The following is an 11,560-nucleotide window of genomic DNA, read 5'->3' on the forward strand; positions in this document are numbered from 1 at the left end:
ACTGTCCTTGCTTTCTTGAGGCAGAATAAAAGTCAAACCATGAAATGGAGCATAGTAATGTTTGTGCAGCAGCGGAGGCTCTTTATCTGACGTTAACACCAGCCAGCCTTACCAGATAAACAAAAAAATAAAATTTCCACTTATCCAACAACTTGTGTAGCCATTTGTAAAGCTGAAGATAATATTCACCTGTTGCACATCTGATATTAAAGCATATTTGATATTGATAACATCAAAGATTTCTAACCATTTTTCTTACCCTCATTGCATGAATAATAGCATAGGCTTAGACAAAACAAGTTCCAGGTGGTGTAGAAGCGAGGAGGTGAGTGTGTTTGTGCTGGCCATGCCAGTATTGTCTCGAAAGGTCACAATCTTAATGAAAGCGATAAAGGCACATAGAACAATAAAACTCTCTCCCTCTCTCTCTCTCTCTCTCTCTCTCTCTCTCTCTCTCTCTCTCTCTCTCTCTCTCTCTCTCTCTCTCTCTCTCTCTCTCTCTCTCTCTCTCTCTCTCTCTCTCTCTCTCTCTCTCTCTATATATATATATATATATATATATATATATATATATATATATATATATAATATATATATATATAATATATATATATATATATATATATATATATATATATATATATATATATATATATATATATATATATATATATATATATATATATATATATATATATATATATATATATATATTTATATTTATATATATAGCCTATATATATATATATATATATATATATATATATATATATATATATATATATATATATATATATATATATATATATACACTAGCGGAATCGGCTCCCTCGGGCGGCTCTTTCGCTAGGCCACGGTAGGACGCCACCCTCCGGGAGGCTCCACATTGTCTCACTGTAGTGCATTAAGGTGTCTGCTTTGATCCTGACTTTGTACTCGTCAGAAGGCATGATTTCCAGGGCATTTTTAAATGACTGTACATACGTGTTGCTCTCATGCAGCATTTCTTGGAGAAATAGGACAATGTCATGTCTGACACCTTGAATGTTGCCATACTTGATAGTAGTCTGCTTTTCATGATCTCTCATGAAGTAGATTTGGAGAAACTTTGCCTGCTCATCTTAGAGTGGTAAGAGGGATCCTGCTTTGTGATAGACTTGACCCTGGACTTTGAATGTTGGTATGTATCTGTGCTCACGAACTACTATGGTAGCTCCAAAGGATGTCATCTGGAAGCATGAATTGTACTTCCGTATATTTTCCAAGAAGTGTTTTGACTCTGGTGTTGTTCCCAGCATGAGAGTCTTCAATGGTTGTGGTGGGTTTTCCAAATTTGGCAGTCGTACTTTCCCATGAGAGCAGCACAGTCCAGCAGATTCTCCTTTGTACTTCTTTGCACCGCAGTATTCACATTTCTTATTTATGTTGCCAATGACAACTGAGGGATACTTTTCATATTCTATATATAACAGCATCCATCATCACTACATATAACACCATCCATCACCACTACATATAACACCATCCATCATCACCACAGATCGGTAAAGTAGTTTCCGAGATTCTCGTGCGGACACACACACACACACACACACACTTCTTTGTTTTATATATATAGACAGCAGAAACGCCGCCCTCTGGGCGGCTCTTTCTCTAGGCCACGGTGTGAAATATCGTACGTTTGGCATACCTCTTTAGAATGGACTACCTACCTACCTACCTTGTTAGAATAGACAGCCTAGAAAAGTTAGAGATCAAAGAAAAGTAAGCTGTAATGAGAGAGAGCTTAAGGATAGAATTCGCTATGATACGTGGGATGGGATACGACTTTTCAACCTCTGTGTGGTGTAACGGATGGAGGTTAAATCCAAAGTAAAGTAAGCCATAATGAAAAAGAACCTAAGGATCAAAATATCTGTAAATCATAGGAGGGAATATAACACCATCCATCATCACTACATATAACACCACCCATCGTCACTACATATAACATCATCCATCATCACTACATATAACATCATCCATCATTACATATAACACCATCCATCATCATCACTACATATAACACCATCCATCTACAGATCGGTAAAGTACTTTCCTAGATTCTCGTGCGGACACACAAACAAACAAACACACAGACATACTTCTTTGTTTTATATATATGCTAGCGGAATCGCCGCCCTCCAGGCGGCTCTTTCGCTAGGCCACGGTAGGACGCCACCCTCCGGGAAGCTCCACATTGTCTCACTGTAGTGCATTAAGGTAGACCACATTTTTGGTTTTGCCATTAGGTGCAAGTATGTACAGATTTTTGCCAGTTCCCACTCTGGAGCAGCCAACATAGAACTGTCCATGAGAGAAGCAAGGAAACACCAGGTTTAGGCCAACCATCTTTAGGGACTGTCCCTGGCTTTTGTAGATGGTCATGGCAAAGCTCACTTTAACCGGGAACTGAAGTCTCTTGAACTCAAATGGCAGGTCAGTGGTGATGAGAGGTATCCTTGGTATAAACACGTCCTCCCCTTTTAGCTTTTCCTGTCAGTATTGTAGCTTCCAGTACATGTGGCATCATGTTCTTCACCACCAGTCTTGTGCCATTGCAGAGGATTGGTGGTTCAAGATTTCTTAAGAGCATTATAGGAGTTCCAATCTTGAGAGTGAGGTGGTGAGGAGGCATTCCAGCGGGCTCCAAAGAATTAACGAATTCTGCAGGGTACTGGACTTCTTCGTCCTGGTCGATTACTGTATTAACAGACTTGAATGAGGTCTCACTGCCTGGACGCTGTGTGAGTAGAGTCATGTTGATTTCAGCCACTGTTTCATTCTTTGGTGCCAGAATTGCATGTTCACGCAGCCAATTGTGATCCTTGTAGTGCTGGATAATGTTTGGGTAGACCATGTTAGTGAGCTCAGTTGAGGACTTTACAACATTTCCCCATCCTTGAGGAATGATTATTTGTCCTTCTGAATCAACAGGGAAAGTTCCATTCCCCATCTGTAGTAGAAGGTTTGGAAACTGTCCAGCATCCTGATCTCCTTGTAGATGTACTCTCATGTTTGTGGATAGGGTGAGTGTCTGAACACTTCTCCAAAGGTATGATGCCTTGAGGCACGCTTTCAGTTCATCAGCTGGAGTGCTTCGAGGAATGACAGGTAGGGTCTGGCGAAAGTCTCTATCATTGACCATTGTAATGCCACCCATGAGATGGTCATTTTCTCGGAAGTCTTGCAAGGTCCTGTCCAATACTTCAAACGCTAACTTGTGAGACATAGTGCATTCATCCCAGAATATGAGGCTGCATTTTTCTAAGAGTTGCACACTGGATTCTTATTGTGAGCGAGGTTGAGAGGCAGTTTAAATGTTGAGTGTGCAGTACGTCCTCCTTCTAGTAGTGTTGCAGCAATGCCTGAAGATGCCACAGCAATTTTCCCCTGATGACGTACTTTGGCCAACAGAAGGTTGATCAGGAATGTTTTTCCTGTCCCGCCAGGTGCATCGAGAAAGATCATACCTCCCTGCTCCGCTTGTATCTCTCGCAAGATCTGTTCATAAGCATTTGCTTGATCAGGCACCAGGTGAGGCTCATTTTCTTCCAGAAAATTCACCAGAACTTCAACTGAGTAGTCTGTCTCTCTGAGCAACTCCCTGTTTGCAACTACTGTTCAGTCCCCAAAACTTCTTCTTCCATCAATAGTTCATTAACGATGTATGCAAGTTCCACTGCAACGGTACAGCAAAGTTTATTTTTTAGCATAAAACTGTTATTATTTTATTGTCTAATCATCACTACATATAACACCACCCATCATCACTACATATAACACCACCCATCATCACTACATATAACATCATCCATCATCACTACATATAACACCATCCATCATCACTACATATAACACCATCCATCATCACTACATATAATACCACCCATCATCACTACATATAACAACATCCATCATCACTACATATAACACCATCCATCATCACTACATATAACACCACCCATCATCACTACAGATCGGTAAAGTAGTTTCCGAGATTCTCGTGCGGACACACAAACAAACAAACACACAGACTTACTTCTTTGTTTTATATTTATATATATATATATATATATATATATATATATATATATATATATATATATATATATATATATATATATATATATATATATATATATATATATATATATATATATATGTGCAAGTAAATCACTGTAGGTGTGCGTGATCCAAATTCCCTGGATAATATTTTATTGCCCGTCTCGAAAGATGATTTCATCGAACTTATCAAAGTATGTATTAAGGATTGTAAATTTGAATTCAATGGAGAATATTATGCTAAAAAATTGGTATGGCAATGGGTAATCCGCTTTCGCCAGTATTAAACAACTTATATATGGAAATCTTTGAGAAGAAACTATTAAGTAATATTTTACCACCTTCAGAAGTCTGGTTTGGATACGTAGATGATGTATTATGTCTCTGGCCAAGTAATGAGGACCTAAAAGCTTTTCTACCACAACTTAACAACTTAGCCCCCTCAATCAAATTCACTGTGGAATTTGGGAATGACTGCAAATTGCCATTCCTAGACTGTCTTATCCACAGAATAGGTAACACCTTTAAGTTCAGTATTTATAGGAAACCTACTAATGTGTGTTCATACATTCATTATTATTCTGCCCACCATAATAGAGTCAAACAGTCAGTAACTTAATCAATGTTTTTACGTGCTCAAAAAATAGACAGTCCGGAATTCATTGATGAGGAATATAAATATATTTATAATATTGGCTTAAGCTTAAGTTTCCTCGCTCTTTTATAGACAAATGCCTTAACATTACCAAGAATTCTTTTTATAGAACTGATCCTAAGCCAAGCCATGACAATAAAAATCTCTTAGTGTTACCATTTAACAAAAATTTATCTCAAATTCCAATACAACTGAAAACCTGGAACGTTAATGTGACATTTAAAAACTCATGCACTGTAAAACAAATGTTAATTAAGAACTACCCCATCAATGCAGGCGGCTGCATTTACAAGGTTTCCTTGCACGGAATGTAATATGTTCTTCTTAGGCCAGACGGGTAAAGATCTTATATCTAGACTTAAATAGCATAAATATAGTGTTAGGACAGGTCAGGAATCCAATGCTCTGTTCATTCATATGAGAGATAATAAGCATTGCATTGACTGGGATAATGCCTCCTCAATATTACCTTGTAATTCAATTGTCAGTAGGAACATTATGGAATCCAGTCTCATTAAGCATACCTAATCTGTCAACATGAATTTGAGTAATGGTGTGTACAAACTGGATAATTTTTTGATTAAGAAGATTTGTAACCAGGTGAGAGGGTTGGGTCATCTTACCCTATGACCTGACTACGGACAGCTGCTGTGCTTAGAGATGGCATGGTGTATTTTCTGATTAAGAAGATTAATAAGGGTTGGGTCACTGCCTTATGACCGGAACATGCTGGATTCTGTAAAATGCTACTCGACCACATAAGTGGCATGGGTGATCCTCAATTGGAGGTTTACGAAAATTTGTGTGGTATACTCATATTCTGTATTTTACCTCAAGGCTTAGTACAATGTTCATAGCTAAGTGTGTAGAACCTAATTTGTATTATAAACAATAAAGATATTAAAATAAAATCTCAGAATACAAAGAAAAGTTAAATGATTTTAACCTCAATACTCATCTACTACTGTACGGACTGGAGACGAACTGTAAAACGTAATAATTGCATACTGGGCATAAATTACTACTGTTAACATGTGTTTAACTGGCCATCCCTGTTCATGTTATTCACTCGATAAAACAGTCGATTGTCTTGGCAAGAGGGAGACCAAAATCATTCATAAAGGCTCTTGGGTTGTGCCTGGCAATGTTCTCGTCAAAGTTACTGACATCAAAATAGCCCTTGTTAGAAAACTAGCCACGACCGTGGCTAACATTCGTTCTTTACATTTATTTATGTCATTTCAGAGAAGAGAAGTGATAATAAATGTGCAAAAGAAATTATAAATAATTATAAATCGGTGTAAGGAGTTCACAATTTGTCTCCTGCTAATGTTTTAAAGAACATGCTATACCTCATGGTCACCTCAAACCAGTAACTAGACATATCTATGTGTAAGGACGGAAACGATCTTCCTGCTCGTTACCGTTGCTCACTTTCTCGTCTGATGGCGCGACCCCCACTTACGGGGGGGTTGGACGGAGGTGAGAACGTCGCTGCTACTTGTATCAGCGGTTCAGATTCTACCCAGCCGTCATTACAGTCACTACCTCCCCGCTGTTCGTCAAATTCTGGCTGTAATCTCGCCAAAGGCTCTGGACTGTGGGCTGTCCCCAGACCTTCACCTATTGACGGTCAATCTCTGGACCCCATACCACTACCTCGGCTGCCATGACCGTCAGTTCATCTCCTCCGTCTGTGTCCCGGTGTTTCTCCTGCTGTATCAAGACATCGGCCACTGTCGCTTGAGCTGAATGGCCCTTTCCCCCTGAGAGTGGATCACTGTGTTCCAGAACCTTCCCCAGGGCCGCTGCCGTAGGAAATATCTGTTTATTGTTTGATTCTATTGTTGTTTGATTCCATTAATTGCCGATTCCCTTTTATTGTTTGATTCTATCAGTTGTTGACTCCCATTAATTGCTTGATTCCATTAATTGTTGAATTTCATTAATTGTTGGACTTCCCTAAACTGTTGACTGCATTAATTGTTTGACTCCCGTAATTGTTTTCATGTTTGTTGGTTGGTGTCAGAGTTTTGTGTTATATTTTTATAGTAAAGAGATGCCAATCTCAAACGGTTGTTTGTTATTCCTCAGAAAACCATGGTCCTTGACTTTCCTTTTATAAGATCCTGATTAGGCTGGTAAGGGATTTTTATCTCTAAGTCCCAGGCCTTTACACTATGGCATGCAATTTTAACGGTGTTCTTGATACAGCCCGCCTCAGTTTAATGTAAAGTCTGGTAAAAATATGCTGCGTCGACATGAATGAGCGAACCGGTTAATAAAATCTATAAAAAACAAAACTTTTGTAACACGGTAATCAACTTTCGAGTTTTTTTCCAATCATTATAATTTCTAAGATATTTTAAAACCCTCTGAAAACCACAAAAATATATCAATATAAGGGATCGACCTTCATGCTGAATTTGCATGAAAGGCGATCATTCATACTGATTGTTTAGTGCATTGAAAGTGTATAGGAGCGCGGCCATATACTGTACAAGTATAGTAAATACAGGCACACACTACACGCACACAAATTTCTCAACATCCGTTGTATGCGCACTTCCTGTACATGCACACACACTTGTCTTCTCGGTGACAACTTACCTGCCGCTAAATTCTTATCAATACATCACGGCGTAACCACGTCTTCGTTTTGATAATGTTTCGCTTGCTTACTGTTAGAAAATTCTCGTTTCCACTAAATCTACTATATTTGTTCGTATTGGTATAACTTATGATATACGTTAACGTACTCTTCTCTTTGATCCGATGGCATATATAACCAATTCATGCGAAAATTGATGCCCCATGTACTATAATGTTGTTATGAACACCAGCATATGCAATAATCGCCCTTGTATAGATATATAGATGGCTTATCACCTCCTTGTTGTCATAAAATGTAATTAATTCACTCCGTTCTCTTATTTTCTTCCTCAATCATCGGCAACTTTTGACTTTAAACAAGATTTGTAGGATTATATCAGAAAAACAAAATCATGTTATGATAAATATGCTTGTATAATAAATAGTTTTAAAGTTGTTGTTAGAATGTTATTTCTGAGCTTCAACAACAAAGGTTTTTAAGAGCATAACAAGGTTATACTAGTGTCCAACAACAATTTAAAATACTGAGCGGTATAACTGTCTTGAGTATAAGTATCTATTTTTGATCTGATTGTTTCCTTTTATGGTGAGTCTTTCCAGAAACAAATGAATCGCAATCTCGAGACTTTAAATTCAAGCATAGTAAATGGCTGAAGAAAGACGAAAACATAAAAGTGTGATCTTATATCTTCCTGGAAAATCTTGAGAAGCTATAGAATCTAGATAGAGAGCATGCCCAACATACACCCAATAGACGTGCTTTTATTGCCTCTGCACGCCATACAGTGCAACACACGATATGCTCTGGACAACTACAAAGCAGACCTCTAAGTAACTCACAGGTACTGATATACACTACACTGCGGTTTTCCTCAGATACACTATGTAACAGTAGGTGTGATCCTCAGTTGGACAGACGAAGCCAGTTGCCTGAATGATACTTTTCACTGGCATCCCAAAGAGTCAATACATAGGGACACACAGCATACAGCTTTGGTTCCAAAATGGCGATTTTTCTTAGCTCCGTTTGTGCACAGTTCTTGTATTTATAGTTCAGATGCTATCGAATTCTCTTCCCCCTACCCCTAGGTGGGGAACTAAGTAAAGCATTATCCAAAATTCTAAGTTCATCTACCGTGAATGAGTTCAGTCAGTGAAGGACAATCAAACTAGACACCTAGATCAAATTCATATAAATTTCTTTCCTGTTGGACAGTCAGGTGTGACAAAAAGAAATGTTGACATATATAGCTATTTAACATCTCTGAATGGTTGCTCTTTCTATATGCTTTTTCCAGATCTACGCCCAACTAATTTAGAATGCTAAATTCTATGTAACATTTCAAATGATTCTTGTTCAGGTTATTTTGAAGAGACAGTGTCGAATTACACTGTATTTAGTTAGATAAACATTTGTCAGTTACCTCCTCGTGTATATATTTAATGCAGTCTAATCAAACCCAAGAAAGTACATTTGTTGAATGAATCAGAATAATGGCAACGTCGAGACATCAGTTGAATGTGCTTCCATCGAGAACTACCATCTGCACACTATTCTTTGTTCCTCTTAGGCTGTATGTAGTTTCACTCTCCCAAGCTACTGCATCATTATACAACCAACTTGGGTGGCATATCATAATGGTGTATATCAGTATAATGTGAGGCTTCGTCACACCTATGAACAAAGAAACACGAGATACCATCTTCTCTCTGTCTGGAGGCGCATTACTGACCCAACCCATTTGTCTTAAGGAGCTACAGTCACACAGTTCCGTTACATAGAGTTTAATGGGTCATAATCCGGTAACGCTCTTTGATAACTTGGAGCTATCGAGGCCACTAATCAAAATGTAATGGTCACAAACTCTCTTCGTATCACGATGATGTTCATTGTAGGCAACGTTCATATCAGAGTAAATTAGCGGGTGTCGCAAAAGTGCGTTAAGTGCTGCCTCAGGTAATGAGGTGTGGCCGATACTAGCGGTTATGATGGTCTGCGGCAATTGGTAACGGGGCGAGCTACGCGTGACATCCTGTAGCTCCTGCGTCGGACCTACTTCAGGGACCCCCACCCATACACCTTCCTCTCCCCCTGTATCTTCTAAAGTATTATTTGTAAATGATAATATAATGAGAAGTTATAATGATAGAGAATAATATTTATAAAGTTTGATCTCCATCGCCACTGGTGTTAAGATTTCTCTAGTATGTGTAAGTGTAGATGAACGATTGCTTAAACTCATATACCACACGTCATATGCAAATACAACTGCCTTCTTCACCACCCTCATGCATAGACCCACACTGATGAATTCACATATTAATAACTATGCACAGCTTAGTGAGTCCATGTATCTACTTGCATCCAAACATGGCCAAGCTCCGGTCACCATCTGTATGCACACTCACTCCTAAAATAGATTACCACCTCTGTGAATACTGCCTGTCCAGCATAACATGAAGCCAGGTAGAATGCAACAATCACATCGTCTTGAACTGATTCATGAGTAAATTACCTAAACACAACGGGTGAAAATAGTCAACAGAACGAAAAGACTTACTTCACTTTCCATTACCTGATTACTGACTTCCATGAGTGGAACGCACTCGTTGATACTGATAAACTAGAATTTTGCATTAACTGAGCTATTCATCTGATTACCAAGGAAATGAGGTGAGTATACATGCTAAAACTAAACCATCCAATTACTTCAGAAATAGATGTGAGTTTCATGAAGTGTTAAGGACCTACAACTGTTGATTGCATAATATTAGGATGAGTAAACTACAATCGTGCAGAAGAAAACCGAATGCAACGTTCAACATAACTCGAAGTTATTGAAGGGAGTTATCCGACGAGTGACCCGAGTCTGCTGGTCTGTTCTTACTGAGAGCCACGTACACTTACAGTACATAATAAACTATTTGCTAGACGACACGCTCCGGGAGATTAATATGTACGATATACATACACGGTGGGGCAGACTGATGATTTAACATTGAGATTTTCGTAATAAGTTATGCATGTGTAATTCATCGGTGCCTGTGTGTTTGCTTGCTGCTTGATCTGTTTATACAGTCTGCGTTTTCTTCATTTTTCTTTTTCATGTTTGTATCTATATGTATATGTGCGTGTGTATCACACACACACACACACACACACACATTCTTAAATAGCGGCTAAATCTTGAAATTTTTAAGAGGTAATATATAGAAATAAATTGTCTTGCAGAGTATAGTATCAAATCTCTAAATTGGCCTTTAACTTTGTGCTCAGGAGAACCGTTGTGTCCTTCAAAATTTAAGGATTTTACCAACACTAACCAGTCTTTTCAAAGTGATCTAAAACAATACGGACACAGTGGTGATATAAGACTAAAAGTGGCATGACCTGTTTGATGCTCCTCCCCGGCCATAAGGAAGTGTTGAGTCGCAGGTCGCAACCTTCATGAATCTTAATGAGAGATTTAATGTGTTCGCCACAAATATAACAAAGTTTTTTCTTTATGTTAATAACCAATGATTCGTTACCACGTAATGTTCTCAACGTATTTGTGTGTATTAATGTTTCTCGTAAATTGTTATATATATATATATATATATATATATATATATATATATATATATATATATATATATATATATATATATATATATATATATATATATATATATATATATATATATAATATAAATATATATATATATATATATATATATATATATATATATATATATATATAAAATATATATATATATATATATATATATATATATATATATATATATATATATATATATATATATATATATATATATATATATATATACTTTATGATCACAACGAAAGGCAATTTATTCTAATAAAGAAGTCAAATAGTTTCATTTTCATCCTATGAAGTTAAGTATGAGTTCCTTTTGTCGTTCTGCAGACATCAAAGTTGTAATCTGTTTCCCTCCATATTTATTTATAGCGTATCATACTGAAATTTTTCAACAACCTCACGTATCTTTTCATATTCAAACTTGCAGACATTGATGGAACAAACACTTATCTCTTGACTTAACCCCAGAGTTAACAGTCAAAGGGGCTTTGATCGGGCGAATGAGCAGGCCAACTTTATCTTATCTGAAAGAAGGATACATGAGGTTATTAGAAATATTCCGTGTGATATGTTATAAAATGTA

This window comes from Homarus americanus, unplaced genomic scaffold (genome assembly GCF_018991925.1).
Source record: "Homarus americanus isolate GMGI-L3 unplaced genomic scaffold, GMGI_Hamer_2.0 scaffold32583, whole genome shotgun sequence".
NCBI lineage: Eukaryota > Metazoa > Arthropoda > Malacostraca > Decapoda > Nephropidae > Homarus > Homarus americanus.